General features: G+C 33.8%; 1 long non-coding RNA gene and 1 pseudogene across 1 annotated transcript; one reads left to right on the top strand and one right to left on the bottom strand.

The window, feature by feature from the left end:
- Positions 1–424: 424 nt before the first annotated feature.
- On the bottom strand, positions 425–2,297 carry LOC148801812 (uncharacterized). Its single transcript, XR_016083628.1, has 2 exons — positions 1,254–2,297; positions 425–1,156 (listed from the first exon to the last, which is right to left on the bottom strand). It is a non-coding gene; the product is annotated as an uncharacterized LOC148801812 (long non-coding RNA).
- A 14,327-nt stretch (positions 2,298–16,624) lies between these two features.
- On the top strand, positions 16,625–17,572 carry LOC148801811 (syntaxin-111 pseudogene; annotated as a pseudogene).
- Positions 17,573–23,755: the final 6,183 nt, after the last annotated feature.

Below are 23,755 nucleotides of genomic sequence, written 5' to 3'. Positions count from 1 at the left end.
ATTAACATTAACATGCAATTAAAAAGAAAAAATAAGTGGAGCTGATAAAAAAAAAACAGTCGATTTAAGTCCATGAAAGAATTATCCTTTGGTTAATTAAACCGTGTCTATTTCAATTCGGTTCGAGCTATTAGTTTATATTTACCACAAGAAGTAGAAACAGAAGCACCTATTAGAAGCCGTGAGTTTAAAAATTATGACAAATCTAGAGAAGCACAAATGAGTAGTCGAAGAGAATTTCGGAATTTGAACTAATCAGCAATGAGCTCGGTTTCCCAATATCGCTCACAAATTGACCTTGTGATCTTCTCCTCCAGTCACAAGAAGTCTACACGATTCTTTCTGATACTTAAACAGTTTACACTTGATGCATGGGCAATGAATTCCTCTAAAGTAAGTTGGTCAAGCAAAACAAACAATCCAATGGAGCAAAATGAATCCACTGATCAGAAGAACTTAATGAATCGGATTATACAAAGTTTAAAACATTCCTCCTGACTAATTCATGGGGCAACATTCAACAGAACCAAAACTACAAAGCAAGATATATAAAAAGATGAAAGCCACCCTACTAAACCAAGTAACATTCTCTTCGTGCTAAAATCTTAGTTAAGTAACACAAACCCTAAGTTTAGACAAAGGCATCTAAATGCAAAACTCAGCTAAATCAAATCAACGGATACACAACTTATAACCTCGCTTCGCCATCAACCAATGAGCATCAAACTTCTCTTGTCAAATCCTATTGACAGAACGGGGTCGAAGACAGACAGCGATGTGCTGGAGAAACCCAAATTCACCCAACACTGGCACGGTTGCGAAAGCCAAAAAACAAGAGCAGTCGTGGGGTGGATTTAAGAGCTCCGCCTCTAAAAGCAAGACTTGATTCAGAGAGCCTGTTTCTGCTCTTCCTTTTTGAAAGCTTTGGAACTCCAAAAGGAGGGAAGGTGTATAATCGCTTTATTGTTCGAGTTTTTATTAGCTGAACGAATTCTTGTCAATAGGAGACGGCTCTGCGATTGTGTCGAGAATCAGAATCCAATCTACTAGCTTTGGATGAACCTGTTTTAGATTTTAAGCTCCGGAGGCAGTTCTCCAGAACTTCCCGAGGAGAAAACTCGTCCAATCGCTCCTTCTCCATGGCCAAAAATAGGGTCTAGGAAGACAAAAGCATTGCATGATAAAAGTAATAAAATGAAATCAAGAAAATGTGATTCAAGACATCTTGAGATCTAAGGAATTCAGTCCTTCACCTTGAGCAGAAATAGAGACGGGAAGTAGAGCCACCGAAATTTTATCTTCACCCAAAGTACCCTCGCCTACCGGGAGTTTCGCGATGGCGGCACCAGTGTTGTTACCGTTTTTGCTATGGAGATAAACCCCATTCAAATAATAAGTCACCAAACACGCCATTAAAAAGAGAGGAAGTAGAGGTTGAAGGCTCTAGAGCAGCTTCCATGAATTATCAGACGAGGGAGAGGAAGGAGGGAGAAAGAGAAAGAGGGAGAGAAACGAAGAAAGGCAGCGGTGGCAAGATAGATAGACGAGATGGGGATTGGGGAGAGCGGGAAGAAAAGAGAGAAGGGGGATAAAGAGAAATGTGGACACGTGTGTATCATGTAAGGAGAGAAGTTTTTTTTTGACAGGTAAACTTAAACTTGTATTAAGAAGAAGAAATAGATACAAAAGATTGAACAGGAGGAAGAAAGTAAGGATAGTGGGAGAGAGAGAAATGTTCTGCTGTGCAGTTTTATACCATTTTGCAAGTTCATGAGCAGGAACGTTGTACATACGCTTAATATGAACTAGTAAAGAAAGAAGATAAGTTTAGAGTTTCTGTAAGAAATCCCAAAATGTGCCAAGAGAGATCACTTCGTCCTGTTAGAGCATTGATAACTGATTGAATATCTGAAAAAAGGATCGAAGAAAGGTTTTTCTTCCTCTTGCAATATGTATACACTCTAAATGAATCGTTGGATAGATAATTCCAAAGGAAAAAATAGAAAAAGAAAATTTTCCTGCATCTGTGAAAATAATACAGTCATTATTTTCTTTGAGAAAAAGATGCAATTTCGGAGAAGGGAAATGGACCAAGTTTTTAGTGGAGGGTTTAGCAAGAATTTGATTGCAAATAGAGTTTGTTTTGTGAATAATCCATAAGTTAGCTACATATGAGTTTTTTAAATTTTTTTCATTTCGAGCAAACCAGATATAATATAAAGCAATTGCATATCAGCATATCAATTAAGTATTGTAGATTCCAAGGAGAGGCAAAAAGAACTGATTGAATAAAAGAACAGTTTAGGAAAAGATGGTTTGTAGATTCCAACTAAGATTGACAGAAAACACAAAGTTGGTCCTGGTCAGGAGCTAAAATTTTTTATTTAACAGGCAGATAATTAAAAATTATATGCCAAAGAAGAAACTGATAACGAGGAGTACAAGTGAGTTGCCAAATCCACTTAATACAGGATTGAAGAGAAATACTTAAAGAAGGTAAGTTATCCTGTATTAGACTTTTGTAAGCTACCGAATTGGAAAATTTACTAGTGGAGTGTTTAGTCCAGATCCAAACAGTGGGAGTGTATTATGGGGTAAGATAGGAGTTCTCAAAATGATAGAAGCTTGAGTATCATCAAAGAGGGAAATAATAACTGAGGAATTCCAATTTCCATGTAGAATAAGATCATTAAAATTCAGATTGGAAGTTTCAGTATTTAGAGGGCAATGGAAGTTTGCAAAAGCTAAACTATTGTAAATAAAAAAATGAATTTTCAAAAGGTAAATTTTTTAATTAAAAGTTTTTAGGAAAAAGATTTACTTAAAATAAATAGAAATTTATGAATAATAATATATTTAATTTAATAAAATAAAACAATAAATAAATAAAATTTTTAGTTTTGAAATCAATTTAATATAAATAAATCAATTTTGTTGTTAAATAAAAAATACAAATCTTTTTTTTTCAATTTCCTAGTCGAGCTTTGGGCTTTATATGGGGTCAGGCTTGGGCTCAAGATCTAGGGTCAATGATCCAGTCATGCTCCTTGGGCTTGAATATGTTCCGTTGATATAAAGGCAAAGCCTAGCATGGCCTATGAATATGTTTAGTCCCAACCCCAAGAACGGAGAAAGAGGGACCTCAAGGAGCCATGGCCTTCCCATGGCCCAACAAGTCCCTACTATTCATCTATATTACCCCCCTCCCCCACTCCCCACTTGGCCATCCATATTTACTCCCCTACCCCAATCCACTTAGATTTTGGCACCCCTCGTAAAAAATTCCTAGCTATACTCTTGCCCAACCCAGACCTAACCTATTGGTAGAACTAAATTATCCCCCAATCCACTTAGATTTTAGCCCCCCTTATAAAAAATTCCTAGCTCTGCCCCTACCAACGCAAACCTAACCTGTTGATAGCCCTAAATTATTAGGCTTGGGGCGAAAGAGAAATAATTTGTTAGTAAAATAAATTATTAATTAATTGAATAATTTAGTAAATTAAATAAATAAAAATCTATGGATAATAATTTGCTTAATTTTGCAAAATAAATAAATCAATTATTTAATGTAATAAACTAAATAAGTAAATATTCATCTATTATTGGGACATGACTGGTCCAAGTTATCTAGAACCAAACCCGACCCATTAGCAACCCTAAATATTGGGTGCATGTTGAATTAAATAAATAAAATTTTATGGATAATAATATATTTAATTTAATAAAACAAAACAATAAATAAATAAATAAAATTTTCACTTTTGAAGTCAATTTAATATAAATTAATCAGTTTTGTTGTTAAATAAAGAATACAAATCTTTTTTTCTCAATTTCTTGGTCGGGCTTCGGGCTTTACATGGGGGTTGGGCTAGGGCTCAAGATCTAGGCCCAATGGTCCGGTCATGCTTAGGCTTAATCCAAAATATATTTTGTTGATATAAAGGCAAAGCCCAGTGTGGCCAGTGAATAGGTTTAATCCAAATCCCAGGAGCAAAGCCAAGGGGACCCTAGGGGTGCTCACGGTTCGGTTAACCAAACTCTAGGGGCCTGTGAATAGGTTTAACCGAACTGTGGGGCATTTTTTGGAACCGAACCGGTACTACCAGTTTTGTAACCAGAACAGAACCGAAGCCAGTTGGTTAACTAGTTGACCGGTTCGATTAATCGTCGATTCGGTTCGTCGATTTTTTGGTTTTTCAAGTTTTACAAATATTAAAAATATATATAATATTATATTTTAAACAATAAATAATATATAATGCATATTTATTAATTTATAATATGTAATATACATAAATATATAAAATATATAAAAATATATGTATACTGGTCGGTTCAATTAACCCCCGGTTTTCTATACTAGTTAACCGAGCTGATCGGTTCAGTTAACCGATTTTTCGGTTTGGTTTTGGTCATTTCGGTTTTTTTGGTTTTTTTATTCTCACCCCTAGGCCCCCCTATGGCCCAACAAATCCCCACTCTCCATGTATATCCCCCCCTCCCTTAAATGGCCACCCACATTTAGTTCCCTACTCCCAATCCAGTTAGATTTTGGCCCCCTCATGAAAAAGTTCCTAGCTCTACCCGTGCCCAACCCAGACGTAACATATTGGTTGTTGATAGCCCTAAATTATTAGGCTCAAGTAGAGAGAGAAATAATTTGTTAGTAAAATAAATTATTAATTAATTGAATAGTTTAATAAATTAAATAAGTGGAAATATGTGGATAATACATTACTTAATTTTGTAAAAAAAATAAATCAATTATTTAATTTAATAAAATAAAATAATTAAATATTAATTTATTATTGGGACATGACTGCTCCAAGTTATCTAGAACCAAACCTGACTCATTAACATGTTGAATTAAATAAATAAAAAAATTATGGATAATAATATATTTAATTTAATAAAACAAAATAATAATTAATTAATTACAATTTTCACTTTTGAAGTCAATTTAATATAAATAAATCAATTTTGTTGTTAAATAAAGAATACAAATATTTTTCTCAATTTCTTGGTCAGGCTTGGGCTCAAGACCTAGGCCCGATGATCCGGTCATGCTCAAACTTGGAATTGAATATGTTTTATTAATATAAAGGCAAAACCCGACATGACCTATGAATAGGTTTAATTCCAACCCCATGGGTGGAGCCAAGGGCGCCTAGGGAAGCCATGGCCCCCCATTCCACTTACATTTGCCCCCCCCCCCCAAAAAAAAAAATATATATATATATATATATATATATATATATATATATATATATATATATATTTTGCTCAAGGTGAGAGAATAATTTGTTAGCAAATTATTTTTTAATAAATAAATAATGTCTATTAAAATCTTTCTCTCAATGTCAAATCTCCTTTATTTTACTAATTTATAAATAATTTATTTGATTTTGTTAAGTAAATAAATTCTTAGGTAATAATAATAAAATAAATAATTTAGTAAAATAATAAATAAATGTCTATTAAAATCTTTCTTTCAATGTCAAATCTCCTTTATTTTACTGATCTATAAATAATTTATTTAATTTTATTAAATAAATAAATTCTTAAAGAATAATAAATAAATAAATAAAAGTTGAGATAAAGAATAAGAGGATAGAGAGAGAATTAGGTGAGAGAGAATAGGGATGGCATAATCGTAAATAATTCTATATGGCATTCATGTAATTTTTTAATATCATAGAATCAATTAAATTAAAATGTTTGTCTTATATGTGGTAGTCTTGTAATTTTTGAATACCATAGAGGTAATTACAAGTTGAAATGTTTGTCTTATATGCGTTAGTCTTGTAATTTTCGAATAACATATAGGCAATTACAAGTCAATAAAGTGGCACTCCTGTAATTTTTGAATGACTTAGAGTCAATTAAATTGGAAGATTTGTCTTATATGTGGTTGTCTTGTAATTTTCCAATATTATAGAGGCAATTACAAGTCAATTACATAAGGAGGTTTGTCTTTATGTAGCATTCCTATAATTTCAAAGGAAAAAAGGCAAAAGTTAATGTTAGATTCCATTTCATCATGATTCGTGCAAACAGGTTGTGTAATGAAATTGAAGCTAGAGGAGTCTTATGGCATTTCCAATTGGGCCAAGTTGGCTCAAATCCAACCCAAACATCATTTTTTAATCTACATGGCTTTATATAAACTCCATTAAATATGTCTTTATTTAATAATTTTCATAAATTTTAATTATTTGAAATAGAAATGAAATGAATTTTACTAATTATTTTAGATGAAATTCTATTAATTTTAATTTTTAAATTAAAATTTATTCTTAACAAATATTTATTAATTTTATTATTTTCAAAAATATAATAGAAGGAGCTTTGTTAAGCAAAATTTAAACTTGTATAATTCCCAATTGTACTAGTCTAAGTCCAATCCAAAAATTATTAATTTTTGTTATTGTTTTTAATTAGATGATTGATATTTATTGTTTTTAATTGATTATTAATCTACAAATTTTTGAATGAAGTATCATTTTTATTTTAATAATAATATTATTAACCAAATATATAGCTAACATTATATATTTATTTATCACTAATACAAACTTGATTATGGTACCATACTTAACATCATGGTTTTTAAAACCACCTTGATGATCGAATTGGTCAGGGGTTTGAATGGTCCGACCATTCAAACCGAACGCTTGGCCCGTTTTGACAAAAAAATAAAAAATGGTCAAAACCATTCGAACGGTTAACCGCCTGATTCAGCGGTTTGCTGACCAAAATCAATGGTTTTAGGGGAAATCCAGTTTTTGGGGAAAACGGAACCGATCACCTGACCGGTTCCCGGTTTTTCTGGTCCAACCGTCCGGTCCGGTCCAGTTTTGAAAACCATGCTTAACATAGGTTCCATATATCATACAGGACTAGCATGTTGTTCGGGTTGTGTGAAAACAGGTCCTCAATGACCCATATAAATCGTCTTCTTTACCTGTTTAGTCAAAACATGTTTCTTACAACCCGAATACCCACAACAACCATATCCTTAATGGCCCATATAAATCGTCTTCTTCGATAAGTGTCTTTCCACTTGCCAAGTCATGGTTGTTGTGAGGACTATTTCTATCTTTATCTTTGATTAGCCTTGAGAGATAAAAGAACACATTAGAATGGGTATGCATGCACAACCCAGTTCAAATAAGCTTTTCACATCTTTTGACAAAAAATTATGAATCTTTAATTAAAAGCTAAAAAGTATCAGCATGCTCTGGGGTTGGTGCCTTGGTTGGAGTCTAAGAGGTGTTAAAAGCCATCAAAACACACTATGTGGAATTATGTAGAATTTATAAAATAAAAAATAAAAAAAGGAAAAAAAAAAAGATAGATGCCATGTCACACCATTCCGTTTTAATATATAGATATAAATGACATAAAAAGAAAGAGAGAGAGAGAGAGAGAGAGAGAGAGAGGATTAATATTGAGTTAATGTAAAGTGTTAAAAGCTTTAAAAGTGATTGGTTACTTAGTTAATCTATTCAATTCTAAAATTAGAAAACTAAAAAAAAAGGAAAAGATAAACATTTTTTAGAAAAAAAAAGAAAAATGCCAGGAAAAAACTATGAAGCAGGGAAGTGCCGATTTGGCACATTGCCTTTTAGTGTGTGTGTGTGTGTGTGTATATAAATATAGAAATAGATATATAAGATATGCACATGTGTGAAAAATGAGAGGAGGAAGAGATATGTGTGAGGTATGTGGTGAAAGGACCCCTCGCCTCCCCCTCTTTCCTTTTTTCTATTATATATAGATTATGGGCAAATTGTAGATTAGTGCTCTCATTAGATAGGATTCAATGCTCATAAGACTGTTCTCACAACCTTTTACAATTATGCATTGGGAATATCTTCGTATTTTGTATGATTTTTTCATGAGGAGATGTTCCCAATCCAAGGCTGCAAGGGGTTGTGCGGTGTGAGCATGGTCTTGTGAGGACCAAATTTGACTATGCTTTTGATTAAGTGTAATTTGAATTTTCAAAAATTATCAATCAGTCGAAAAATCGTTAATCGATATTGGATGGCATGTTAAAGGACACAAATATTCTTCTAACTTGAATAGGTAAGAAATGCACAATTTTGAAATGGTCAAAATAGCCATATTTAGATATCTTTTCCCTATGATCAAGCACCACTGTTCACTTTTTGCCAAAGAATTGGTACTTCTTACCAAAGAAGTTGCATGAAAAAACGACATTGGAGAAGACAACACATTCCTAGAGAAGAGGGATTTAGATTGTCGTCATTGTAATCCCTTTTTAGTTATTCAATCCATAACAAAGAGGGATTAAACTTCTGTTGTTGTTGGAGAAGCGAGTAAGTCTTTCCATTGTCGGGAAAAAAATCAAGGTAAAATGGTCTAAAAAATATTAAAAAGGGTAATTTTGATATTTTAAAAATTTAAGTCACACATATCATCATGTAATACAAATAATTAATAGACTACTAACGATAGGTATTAAATTGATAGTTTTCCAAAGTCAGGTACTACAATGGCACATTTTAAAGTTTGGGTGCTAAAATGAGACTAGTCCCAAAGTATAAGGTATTAATTTGAAATTCACCCTTTATAAATGAAAACGAAACTATTTATAAGAAATTAAAAATGGAAATGGGGCAAGTTTGGGGAAGATTTTATAAATTCCAAGTCATAATTGCCTTACCCCACCTCATTGGACCTCTTAAATTGTATCCCCTAAACTTGTAACAATTGGATTTTCACAATCTAAACCCTTTCCACACATGAAAATGCAAAACCCTTCCTCATCCTACTCTCTCTGCATTTGAGCGTGGATGGGTCGAGTTGACACGTAAGGTTAAAAACCCACATCTAATTTCCTTTTATATAAGAATAAACAAATAAAGTAACATGAACAAACATCAAAATTTTCAATTATTTGATTAAAAAATGTATACAACAGATAAACTATCAATTATCTTTCACACAAATTCAAAATAGTATTAAATTTAACACCAAACACATAAGTTCATATTGCCTTCAAAGAATAACTTAATACCATATCCTATCTGTACTCGTATGAATTGTAAAATATCAAGACCCATTCTACCCCAAAATCCATTTACAAGAAAAAAAATGATCAATTGAGGTGGGTAGGGGCAATACCGGGAAGGATAGAAATTGCATTCTTACCATGAAACAAGTGACACTATAAGCTTCCTTAGACTAAGTAATTACTATTGGTTTGACCTTCTTAGTTGGTCCAAAATTGCCTCCTTTAAATTGTTCATGTTCTTAGAAGATACAAAGTAGGAAATTTATACTATATATAAAAGTGTGGATGTAGAGTAAAAGTTTTTTTAGACTAAAATTACCCTCTATTTTTTTGTTTGATAAAGGGTATAAAAGTCATCTTATTACAATTTTAACGTCATCTTTAACGGTTATTAAAATGTTCATATTTGTTTATTCATTCCATCTCAAATTGTAGGGATTGAAAATGTAACTTCAATTATTATTACTTTCCACCTCATTTAATCCCCTCTCGTTAAGTCTTATACTTAAAGGTATTAACTCCCATATTCTCTTATTAAATCCTATATTTAAATTATTTTTCACTAATAAATGCTACTAATTATATCCAATGTTCAAAGTATCGATATGATACGCTCGATATAGGGCGTATTGTATCGTATCTTTTAGCATACGATACAAGATACGGTATGAAATCGGAAATGTCATATCTTTTCGCCCGTATCGGTATCGTATCGATACGATACAGTGTCGTATTGTGCATTTTGGTGCCGATACGGCCCTAAAACGATATGGGCAGAAATATAATTCCTTGAACTCAGGAGAGAAGGCTTCTTTCTCTCCCTCCCAAACAACTTCAAATCTCTCTTATACTTGTCTACACTACTAGATCTGCAAAAAAAAAAAAAAAAAAAAAAAAACATAAAAAATGCATCAAACTTGAAGATTTGGAAAGATTTTTGAGGTCTTGGAAAATATTGCGAAAACATGTGAGTTTTCTAATTTTTTTTTCATCTAATCTCTCTGATTTGATGTTTTTTTCTTGTTTAAATGCTTTAAAATGCTCTAAACCTACCTGATCTACATTTCCCATGTCAAAAATCACATTTTTTTATTGTATGTGTAGATCTATGGATTTTTATGAAGAAATTAAAAAAATTAAAAATAAAGAAAAAAAACTTGAAAATTTGTTTATTTTTTATTTGAATGTAAGCACTTAATATGTTAGAAACCTATGGGTGATCTACCATATCCATGTAAGATTTGAAATTTTCAATGTAATATTTATTTATTATTATTTTTTTTGGAAATAAAAAATAATATTAATTAATTATTTTTATTATTTTTGTCCATAAACACTGAGTATATTGTAGATATATAGCTGGATCTATCATATCCATAGATCATTTGGCATTTTGGCATTTATTCTTTAAATATATGATTTTTTTGAATTTTTTGTAATTTTCAGAATAAAAATTAAATATTAATTAATTATTTTTTAATATGATTTGTCCATAAACACTGAACATATTCTTAATATATGGCTGAAATATCATATCCATAGATTATTTGACATTTATCATTCAAATATGATTTTTTTGAATTTTCTTTCGTAATTTTCAGAATTAAAAATAAATATTAATTAATTAATTTTAATATTATTTGTTCATAAACACTGAATATATTCTTAATATTTGCCTGATCTATCATATCCATAGATTATTTGACATTTATATTTCAAATATGATTTTTTTAATTTTCTTTTGTAATTTTCAGAATTAAAAAGAAATATTAATTAATTATTTTTTAATATGATTTGTCCATAAACATTGAAAATATTCTTAATATATGGCTAATCTATCATATCCATATATTATTTGACCTTTATCATTCAAATATAATTTTTTTGAATTTTCTTTTGTAATTTTCAGAATTAAAAATAAATATTAATTAATTGTTTTTTAATATGATTTGTCCATAAGCACCGAAAATATTCTTAATATATGGCTGATCTATCATATCCATAGATTATTTGACATTTATCATTCAAATATGATTTTTTTTGAAATTTGTTTTGTAATTTTCATAATTAAAAATAAATATTAATTAATTAATTTTTAATATGATTTGTCCATAAAAACTGAATATATTCTTAATATATGGCTGATATATCAGTTTTAAAATTAAAAATGAATAATAATTATTTATCTCTTATTGTAATTTTTCATAAACACTGAATATATCCTTAATATATGGCTAATTTATCATTTCCATAGATCATTTGGTTTTTTTATTTAAATTTGAATAATAATTTGGAAATGTGGATTATGAATAAATATGACATTTATATTGAATAAATATGAATATGATTATGAAGTGTTTTCTAATTTATTTTTATGGTTTACGTGAATTATGAAGTGCTCTCTACCGAGTATTCGATATGGCACCTAAAAGGGAAGAAGACCTAGATATTGGATGGAAATATGGTACTAGAGTAAATAATAGTAGACTCCATACCAAATGTAATTTTTGTGAACAAATCATGAAAGGTGGTGGTGTAACCCGTCTTAAACATCACTTGGCTAGAGGGTATCCGAACATTTCTGATTGTCCAAAGTGCCCGATGGAAATTTTCAAGGCAATGAAAAAACATCTCAAAGAACAGGAGATGTTGAAGAAACAAAAACAAAGAGAGAAAAAAATTATAGGAAGAACATTGAGGCCCAGAGGGGATGATGAGGATGAAGAAGAAGAAGATAATGATGATGAAGAAAGGTCTGAATATGTTAACATTGATAATGATGATGATGATGCAGAGCAAAGGGAATTCAATATGGGTAGACATGCATCACGAGCTTCTCAATAGAAGCACGAACAATTACAAAGATTCTATAGCACTAGGCCCCAATTTAGAGAATCACAACATCAAGAGGGGGGTTCTTCACAATTATCTAGAAGCAAGAGTAGTATCTTTCGAGCAAAGAGTTGGAAGGAAGCATTTAACATATTTAAGCCCTCCAAGTCCAAAAAAAAATCCTCAAAAAGTGACACTCCTAATATAGAAGAGATGGACAGATTTTTGTATAGAGATAAGGATGTTGGGCAAAAAAAAAATTAAAGTGTTATGACCATGGATTTTGAAATGGTGCTAGAAGAGTTGTCTCAAAGTTTTTTCTATACAATCATATCCCTGCAAATGCAGCAACCTCTTCATATTATAAAATCATGATAGATGAAATTGCAAAAGCAGGAAAATGTGTACGGGGGCCTACACCTTATGAAATTATGGGGAGGTTCTTAGATGAGGAAGTTGAAGAGTTGAAAAGCCATTTCAAAACATTCTTCCAAAAAGCTAAAATATATGGGCTCACTATAATGTGTGATGATTGGACAAGACCAACTAGATTGTCGATCATCAATTTTATAGTGTATTGTAATGAGGAAACAATATTTTATAAATCTATTGATGCATCTAGTGATCGACATAATGCACAGTATTTGTTTAATTTGATGAATGCAGTGGTTGATGAAGTTGGTGCAGAAAATGTTGTACAAGTTATGACTGATAATGGAAGTGCTTATAAAGTAGTTGGTAGAATGTTAAAACAAAAAAGAAAGCACTTGTATTGGACACCGTGTGCAGCTCATTGCCTTGATTTAATGTTATAAGACATTGCTAAACTTTCTATGGTGTCCAGAGTGATTAAAAGGGGAAAAATGATTACCAATTTCATTTATAATCACTCAATTGTTCTCAACTTGATGAAGAGCTTCACAAACAATAGAGAATTAATACGTTTAGGGCCAACTCGCTTTGCTACTCACTATATTGCTCTTGAAAGTCTAAATTCTCAAAAGACAACATTGAGACACATGATTGACTCAGATGAATGGAAATCACTGCCACAAGCAAGAACAAAAAGGAGAGAAGAAGTTGAGAAAATTATCAATGACAATAACTTTTGGAAATTAGTTCAACAATATGCTTTGATGACTGAGCCCCTTGTAAAAATGCTTCGAATTGTTGATGGTGAAAAAAGAGCAACAATGGGAATTGTATATGAGGCAATGTGTAGAGTGAAGAAGATGATTGAAGATAAATTTCCAAATTCACATAAATACATCTTGGACATTATAAACAGATATGGAATGCACAACTCGTTCACCATTTACATAAAGCACATATTTTTTTACTCTATTTAATTATATCATTAATTTCCAATATTTTATATTTTTATGCTAATTGCTAAATGAGTTTTTAAGATGTCAATTAACAATGTTATTATTTTCTTAAATTTCAGCATATTATTTAAATCCAGCTTTTCAATATGATAACGATCTTGCTGTGAATGAGGATTTATTGTCATCTTTGAAAAAAGTCATTACAAGGCTAGAGTCAGATGAAATCAGAACTGGCCTTACCTTACAAGAGGTAAAGTGTAAATGATTGTTTAAGTTGATAAATTATATAATAAATATATTTTGATAATATGATACTAATATCTTTTATTTTTAATTTAGGCAAAAATATTCTGTGAAGCATTAAATGGCTTTGTAGATCCTATAGTCGTTAAAGCAAGAACAAGAACTGACCCAGGTAAATTAAAATTTTAATATATTCTCATTTGTCTATTTTTTAATGTTAATTATCAAGTTGTTAACTAATTAATTTTATTTTTAATATTATACGTTTTATATTTATATTAAAATGTATATATATATATATATATATATATATATATATATATATATATATATATATATATATATATATATCAACTGAGTGGTGGTTGATTTATGGCCAAAATGCCCCACATCTTCGTAAAATAACAGTAAGGGTATTATCACAAACGGCTTATTCTAGTTGTTGTGAACGAAATTGGAGTACTTTCGACCTTATTCATACAAAACAGAGGAATCGTCTATCCTATGACACTTTGGAGAAGTTGGTATATATCCACTATAATATGAGACTGAGAGTTAGGCATCTCATTAGAGTTACAAGGCATCCAGAAGGTTACTTCAACCCAATTGATCTTGATGATATATATGATGAAGAAGATCCAGTGATGTTTTGGTTAGAAGATAAAGACATAGAAGCAAGGGTCCTAGATGAACTGAGTAATCCTCCAAGACCTGATCCCTATATTGCAAATCAAATGGGGATAAATGTTGATGATTGGTTTCAAGAACAGACAGACAATAGTGGGACTGGTAATGGGAATGAGTCTACTGATGATGATGGTGGTAATGGTGGTGATGGTGATGGTGGTGGTGATGGTGTTGGTGGCGGTGATGGTGGTGAATATGATAGAACAGGTGGTCGCAATAAAGGTGATGCCACTAGTACTTTTGTCAAATATATACCACCTATGGATAATTTAATGCCACTTAGTCAAGAGAAATACCGTCCAAGTCGCAGAGACATGCAATTAATGGATAGTTCCAGTTATGGTTTTTATGGTTATGGAACATCAAATGAATGGAACCAACATTATGGAAGATCCATGGAAAGTAATGAAATGATGCCTGAATTAAATAAGATGAGTTTGAGCTCAACTTCTAATTATGGCTACAACTCTTCTCAGTATGGATATGAATCATATGACACGAGTCATATAGCTACAACCCCTAGAACTACAATGAGTTCTTGGCTTTTTGGTGGTTTTGCTGAAGGATATGGATCAAATTATCAAACTCAACCTTATTATCAACAATGTTGTACTAGGGAGCAATTTGAGCATTTTAGACAGATATATACAACATCATACACTAATATAATGAGTTGTGACGAATATTGTGCTTTGTTTAGAGATCAATACAATGTAGATATAAGCAATTATGAGCCTGAAATAAACTCCCTATGGTACTAAATTATTGCTTGTCATCACATGATTTCAGATATATAAGTAAATAATTTATCAAATAATTAATTTTTGTTATAATTTTAATATTTATTTATTAATTATTTTTCAATTATATGTTATATAGGTTATTCACGGACACCATCATTCATGAAGGTACGTTTTACACTTCTATTACTAGATGTTTTTTCTTTAATTTTAGACAATATTTTGTATTGAATTAGGTTATATGTGTTGAATTGAATTATTAAATATTGATGCGATTATAATTTTAGTAAACATTGTTTAGATGTTTCACATATGTTGAGTACTTGAGTATGATGTGGTTCCTTATAAATTCTATTAAAATTTACTAATTTAATGTATATATCTTATTAAAGCCTTATATTTAGTGTTATTGGTGTATTTTTATGTTATATTGAAGTTTTTATAGTATTTCTATGCGTATCTTAATTTTTCTCTGATACACATGTGTATCTCAAGCGTATCTTGATACGTATCTTAAAATTGCCTTCCCGATACGCTAAGCGTATCCAATACTTTGAACCTTGATTATATCTATGTCAATATTTTTAACAAAGTGATTAATAATAAAAAAAAATAGGGTAAAATACAAAAACTTCCCCTAACTTTTCTTATAATCATAAAAACCTCCCTATAGTTTCACTTTAGCAAAAACCTTCCCTGAATTTTTAAAGAATTCGACAAAAACCTCCCTTCTAGTAATGACCCAGACGGAAAACGTCAGATCAGTGCATCCCTACCGACCTATTATCCTCTTTACCTCTCCCGTCAACCTCTTTTATTCTCTGTCCTATCCCTAAACTCTATCATCTAAAGAGGAGGAAAGCGACAACTCTTTCAATCTTTCATCAAAACCCAAATGGAACACAACTCTTTCCTTTTCTCCCTGAAATTTCTTTGTCGATTTTTTCCTCCTCTTTTAATCTCCCATGAATCTGTAATTTTGTGTTCAATTATGTTTCTTTTGTTTATTGCCCTACTTGAGTTAGAAAAAAAATCTATTTAATGAAGCATAAAATTTAATGTATTTTGGAGGTATGGATCCGTTGAATGATATAGAGTAATTTTCTTATAAAAAACCTTCAAACCAACAACTGTTTGTGCTAATGGAATGCTGTTTTCAGCACACAATTAATTAATGTTCACCATTCATTGGCCTGACTGCCTGACATTGACAGCTCCAAGGTGATGCAAGATACTTATGGTGGGGAACATGATGATATTGATCATCCGTATGAGGCTCCTATAGCCAACCATCCACCATTACCAGTCAAGGAAGTTAATGGGAATGAGGGCTCATTCTCATGAGTTTTTTGTACACAGGTTTCCAAATCATAAAGCACACAATGTGTTGTATATTTTTAGCCCCAGAATTTTCTATATATAGGCTTCCAAATCATTCTTCTGTATAAATGCACCACTGTAAGTCATTTGTATATAGACTTCACTTCTAGGAAGGAAATTATTTCCAAAATTGGGTCCTTTAAATCAAAAAACATCTCATATAGCCATAATCTACTCTCACAGCTGAAGCGTCTCTCTTCCAAAGTTCTGTGATTTTAGGTTTCAACTAAGATAGAGAAAAACAGAGCAAGATGAACGATTTGATAAAAAACCCTTAGCTACATGGATCTAAAGAAAGAAGCTGGCAATGTCGACTTGGAGATGGTAGTGATGGCGATGCAAAATCAAATAGACCATAGGAGGCCGATATGGTGAAAGAGATTAGTTTAGACATCCTTGGCCGACTACAACAAGCCAGCAAAGAGAGCAAGTGCCTCCACAAGCCGGAGGCCCTAAAAGCCCTGCACACACGGACCAATGCCGATATCGTGTTCGTGCTTAAAAGGTGAGAAGCATAAAGTCTCAACTCGAGGATATGGATTGCGCCAACGCTGCCAATAGGAGGCTCTTTGGATACAGAGAAGGGACGTTGGTGAACCGCACAAGGACTTTGGTCACCATCAGGCTGCGGAAGAAGCTAAAGTAGCTAATGGACTTCCAGGAGTTGAGGCAGTGGATGATGGTGGAGTATAAAGAGACGGTGGGCTGTCAATATTTCATGGTAACAGGGGAGTACCTGAAAGAAGAGATGATATAGAAGATTATATCAAGTGGAGCAGGAACGAGAGGGGGAGGAGCTACTGCTAGAAGTGGCAACGAGCCGAGCTTTTCCCGAGCTGTTTGAGCTCGGCTTAGCTCGGTTTCAATCGAGCTTGAGCTCGAGCTCGAGCCCAATTCACTGGCTCGATTATTAAATGAGTTGAGCTCAAGCCTACTAGAGCTCGTCTCGTAAGGCTCGCGGGCCGGTTCATATATATATATATATTTGATATTTAATATATATAATAAAAATATTATAAGTATTATGATTCTTAATTTTTAAATATCAAATAAAAAGTATTTTTATATATAAATTTTTATTTTTATAAAATATTTTTTCTCAAAATCGAGCTCGAGCTCAAGGTTCTGGCTCAAACTGAGCTCGAGCTTGAGCTCGAGCCTAGTAGTATTCGGCTCGGTTCGGCTCGAATCCACCCCTAGCTACTACAGAGGGCGGTGTAGGAGCATGGGAGGGGAAGGTTCTTGAGACAGTGTTGGAGATACAAGACAGGCACGACACGATGAAGGAGATTGAGGGCAAATATGTTACTTTGTAAATTAATTGAATGATGCTTCAGGGTAATTTTGTAAATGTTAACGTTTTCTATTTGGTCATTGGTGAAAGGGAGATTTTTGTTGAATTCTTTAAAAATCCAGGGGAGGATTTTGCTAAAATGAAACTATAGGGAAGGTTTTTATGATTGTCATAAACTTCAGGGGAGGTTTTTGTATTTTACCCTAAAAATTATAATAAAAATATAACAAGCTGATTTATGTAATCAGATTTGGATTTTGCAATCTACATTTGATTAATAATAAATAATAAAAAAATACATATTTATATAAATTTTTAGATACATTATTATTATTATCATTATCATCATTTAGAATTGTCACATGTACCTGAGGGTGTGGAACTCCCATTTTCCTTTTTTTTTACAAAAAAGAGAGTAAACTTTCATTCTTTCTCATTAAATCTTGTATTGAAGTTTTTTTCCTCACAAATAAGTTCTACTGATTATATCTATATCCAATACATTTGTTTTTTGGGCAAATTTCTTAAACTACCCCTACTATTTAGCTAATTAACAAACTGTACCTAGGGGTGTCAATTGGACTAGATTTGGTCCAATCCGATCCAGCCCAATGTGAGTCCATTATAAACGGACCAGATCCAATCCAGTCCAATGAATATTTTGGACCATTTTGGACCAATCCAATTCAATGTTTGGACCATCCAATATGTTCAAATTCGTTTTGATTTAGATTGGTTTCAACCCAAACCTGGTCCATTGACACATGTATTCTTATCTTATATCAGTAGACCAATCCAATATAAATTTATTATGGACGGACCAGGTCCAATCCAATGTAATAAATATTTTGGACCGGATTGGTCCAATCAAATATGTCTTGGTGGTCCATCCAATCTGTCCAAATTGATTTTGGATTGGATGAGGTCCAATCCAAAACGGGTCCATTGACACCCTTAATTGTACCCTTATTGTTTAACTATTGTCTTAAACCACCCCTATAGTTTTTGACAATTAACTAATTCTATCCTTGTCGTTAGTGTCCGTTAATATCCCGTTAAAATCCGTACGCACATGACATCGTGTGATGTATAAATTTTTTTAAAACCCAATATTGCCCTTCAACTGAAACCAAAGCTCGTCTGAAAATAGGTTCCAAAGGTCACCTGAAACTTGTCTGAAATAGGGTGTCAAAGCTCATCTGAAACTCATTTGAAATTAGAGATCACTTGAAACCACACATTCTCTTCACAAACCCATCTTAGATTGGATATGGGTAAGGCTTATTTGGGAATCTTGAACGGAAGAAGCAAAGATGGGTTTGGCTTCACATCCAACCTTCTCAAGGGAGAATCTTGCATATTAGCGGTGTCGGACACCTAAAACCACACATTCTCTTCAAAAACCCATCTTGGACCAAACATGCATAGGGCTTATTTAGGGAATCTCGAACGAAAGAAGTAGACACGGGTTTAACTTTAAACCCGACCTTCTTAGGGGAAAATCCTACAAACTAGCGGTACCATATGCAACTACCGTGAAAAGGAAAAACAGGGGAGTTAAGCTATGGGTTGAAGAAGAAAATAAAGAAGAGAGAGAGAGAGAGAATGGTCTGGTGAGGGAGGTTTGCTACGAGTTGCAGCAGCGGTGGTAGGGGAGGAAAGAAGGTCTGGATTGCCACCAGTCTCCATGATTATCAAGACGACCGTCGGCTGGGTTGGGGGAAGACGACCGTCGGCTGGGTTGCTAACGGCAAAAGGTAATTTGTGTGATTTTGGTTGGAGGGGGAGATTGGATGACGAAAACAAACTTGTCAAACAAAACGAATAGAACGCCAACGATGTTCTTCGAAACTTGTCTCACCTTTGCTATTGTGGTTTTCAGCCCCTTCATCAATAATGGTGGTGGCGGTGTTGCCTTCGCTGGCGAGGGGAGGGGGAATTAGAGGAAGTGGAACCGCCGACGGTTTTGTGGTGGTTACCATTGGCGTTTTGCTTTCTTTGATAACAACAAGGAAGCTGACAAGGAAGGTCTCGGCAGGGGTTCTGCATACAGTGTTGTAGTCGTAGAATTGGAGAACAGAGAGAGACCAGAGGCGGAGGGGTTGTTGTTTCCGTCGCTCGGGAAACTAGATACAAATGTTGATTCACAACCATCTCAAAACCTTTAAGACCCATATCAATCCTTGGTTCATAGCCATCAGCAGGAAAGGAAGATGTGCTATAGGACGTAGAGAGAAATAAGAGAGAAGAGAGGAAGAAGAATACGAAGAAGGAGAATGAGAAGAGAGAGAGAGAGGTTGGAGAGAGACTAGAGGCAGAGGGGGTTGTTGTTGTTGCCACTCGGGATCATGAATTTGAAGAAGATAAATAGTGATTTTGTTCGAATTTAGGTTCAGTTTTTTTCTCTTTGTTTGTTTGTTTGTTCATTGTTGCCCTCACTAGTCGAAAGTTATAGCGGTAAGTGGAGGGCAAATTTGACATTTTGTTTCTTTCCGTTAGCATTTAACGACAGTGTCAATTGTGAGAAACAATAGGGGTACTTGTTAGACAGTTTTGTATGCCCTTAGCTTCAATCAAAATGATGAACTTTATGAGTTTATTGTAAATGAATAAATATACATATTTGATTCATGTTCCCTTGGTATGTTTCTGTGTAATACCCTTAAACTGGACACTTAATGAGACTCGTGTTAGTTTAGAATGTTCACAGCCAGTGGGTCGGTCTGGGGAGACCTATCCTGACAAGGCTGACACTGTGGTGCCACCAAGTCGGTTGGGGTGGCTTGTCTCAGCTGCCAGGGTGAGACCCTAGGCACATACAGTGTAGGATTAATTGAATCTTTGAACTGGACCAGATTTCCAGTATTGCCCTGGACCTTGGAGATTGATGGGCAAAACTGGAAAGTTACACCCGACCCCTAGACTCGATTATGATACTACACTAGGTGTCGGATTGGGCTGTCTTTGATGTACCAATCAGTGAGATCCTTAGCGGGGGTCAAAACCTGGGTATGTTGGGACAGTCTGAGAATTCATCTGAGTGGGTGATCATAGTGACAGGATCAGCCCCTTTGTCGGACAAAGGTAATGATCGGGGATGCACTCTCACTGATGGAAACCAAGACTGCCGGCAGCCGATTTCAACCGTTGAGATTTGTTTTGCAAAATATATTTTATATAAGATATAAAAGTATATATGTATGGTTTCTAAATTGTTTGCAAGAAGGTTTTAATTCCCGGGATCCATATAAGTGGAGAGTGCAACACTGTTCCTTGCAGCCGAGGGAGATGTCCTCTCTTGTCGGACAGTGTATGATCATTATGGGCTGAGAGGTTAAGTGTAAGACCATTGAGGTTAATACCTGATGGGCTAATCTTGCATCTGCCCACAGTCCCTGGGTGTTACAAGGTGGCTTGGCCCAGGGACCTCTTAGGGTAAGTGTTGGGCCCGTAGAGCCCATTTGATGGGTTTCAGGGGGTGCACTGTCTTTAACAGTGTATTCGGCCAGGCCTTGTAACAAAGGCTGGGCCGAACCCATGTGGCTGATGTGTAGATCAATGCTTGGGTCCCACGCCATACAAGGAAGCCCAACTGGGCAGCAGTTAAGAGGGTTAAGTGAGCACATAAGCTTAATGGGCCTAAAGCCCATTTCGAACTGGGCTGCTTATTTAATTAATAAAGGGGCGAAATCTGAAGTGGATCAGCTAATAGGATTGGGCTTAGACCCTATCCACTTAGAGAGTCCAAGATCTAAATAAGATTTAGATCTGTAAACCTCCTAATCAGATTAGGAGATGGCTGATCTGATCTCCAGATAAGATGAGGATTATCCCTTATCACTTAAAGGGACTTCTAAACCAAATATGATTTGGATTAGCAACTCCTAATCTGATTAGGAGCTGATCCCTTTAAGACTATAAAAGAAGAAGGGGGCGGCAGCCTTTAGACACACAGATCATCAGGTTTCTTTGGTGCTGAAATCTAGAAGAGAGAATTCTGCTCCCTGCAAATACTCTCTTGCCGCCTCCCTGTTCTTGCCGCCCTGCTTTCCAGTTCGATCTCCACTTGTGGGAGAAGTCAAGATTGGATCTTGACATCAGTCCTTTGAGAAAGGATTGAAAGGAAGCTGTGCTCACATGCCATCTTACTGATTCTTGCGAAGGACAAAGTTCTTGGAGAAGAACACTGCTGATTCTGCTCCACCTGCACTGCGCCATCTTCAGTGGGAGCAGTCTTTGGATCCTTCCTTGGGCGTGAACACCTTCGTTGGGAGATATTACTTCTCCGTATCAGGTATAATCCTTCTCACTTCTTTTTGGTTCAAATCTGGTTCAGTTTATGGTTCAGAATTGATCATTGAAAATATGATTTTCTAAATGGGGAATACGATTCCCAGTTGAAGGGAGAGAAAAATTTTTGAAATTCGCCCCTTATTCCGCAATCTTTTGGGCGTCCATAGGATGGATCTCTCATCCCTTCATGTACTTTAAGATAATATGTAAACAACAATGGTAGAGTTAGCCAATTAGCTAAACCATAAGGGTAATTTAAGAAAATTGCCTTTATTTTTTTAATTTATAGTCCCTCTCTAATTGCAAGGATTGAAAATATAATTTGAATTGCCACTTTCACCTCATTTAGTAGTTTAATCTCCACTCATTAAGTCTTATATTTAAGATATTAATTCTCATGCTCTTTCATTAAAATCTATACTCAAGGTATTATTTTTCACCAATAAACTATACTAATTAGATCCATATCCAATACTTCTAATAATATAAAACTCATGTTTTTTAAAGCTGACTTAAAAATAAAACCCTTATTTTGTTCAAGTGGCAAGTAAGCAATTCAATCATATAAATCAACCCATAATGTCATAATTAAAAATAATTTAAAAAAAATAGAAATAAATACACAAATTACAAAAGAAAAGAACACATGTACAATGCTCTATGTAGGTATTGTAGGCTCCATGATCACCATGGCTTGGTCAAGCCTCCAAAGGTCTGGAGAAGTCGACGGGAAAGAGAGAGGACGTGGGGAGGAGAGGAGAAGAGGGGAGAGAAAGGAGAGTCCTCCTTATGAGAAAACCCTAGGTCTCAGTTATATTGTCCCCCTCTGCCCAATTGCTCTCCTCTTTTATGGAGAGAGAGCCAAGGCTATATGGAAAAAGACTTAAAAGAAGACTTTTCCTGTTAGGAAAGGAGATATTTCCTTTTCGTTTGACTATTAAGGGAGCATTATTGGAGTTTCGCTACGTGTCCAACGAGATCCTCGAAGACAAGGTTTTCTTTCCCTTAAGGATTTTCTATGTATGCTACATCTTTTTGTGACCCTTTTATACTAACGTGGTGCAAGTGACATCATCATTCGGTGGGTGCGCTTTTACTAAACCCATGTGACGTCTTATCACACACGTAATTTAAAGACACACGTGTAACTGACATTTATTTTCGGTTTTTCGTGGTTCTGTAATGGTTTCGGGTTCATCATAACTATGCGTGCGTCCGATGTTCGCAAATTCACGCACGTCTAAGATTCATCGCAGATTTGCGTAGGCCAAAGCTCATCGCGACCTGTTTTGGGTATGAGTTCATCGTAGATTTGCAATGAGTTGTGAATACATCGCAAACATGCGATGAGTTATAGGTTCATCGCAGACATCTGTGTAGTGTTGGTTTGACACCCTTTGTACTTTGATGGTCTTAGTGACCACTATGTACCCATGCTCTATATTGACCATATTAAAGAAAATTAAGCCTCTCAAGCAATAACTGTTTTAATTGATGATGATGATAAAATACAAAATTTAAAATCAATAAAAAATTATTTCCTATTTGGTGGTGGATCAACATTTCAACTTATAAGTCAAATGCGACAATCATTGATATTATAATTAAATAATAAAAAATTAATAAAGATGAAAATACAAACATTGACAATATACATAAATTTTGTAGAAAACATAGAAAAATTTAAACACATCTATAATTGTGAGGATAGAAAAATAATTTTTTATTGATTTTAAATTTTGTATTTTATCATCATCATCATCATCATCATCAATTAAAACATTTATTGCTTGAGAGGCTTAATTTTCTTTAATATGGTCAATATAGAGCGTGGGTGCATAGTGGTCCTGTGATGAACCTATATTATTAATACAATTCAACCATTTAGGTCAAAATGGGTCAATCCATGATG

The sequence above is a fragment of the Nelumbo nucifera genome, chromosome 3 (assembly GCF_055504915.1).
Source record: "Nelumbo nucifera cultivar China Antique chromosome 3, China Antique-T2T, whole genome shotgun sequence".
NCBI lineage: Eukaryota > Viridiplantae > Streptophyta > Magnoliopsida > Proteales > Nelumbonaceae > Nelumbo > Nelumbo nucifera.
Note: the sequence above shows the minus strand (reverse complement) of the source record. Positions and strands in the feature narration are given on the sequence as shown.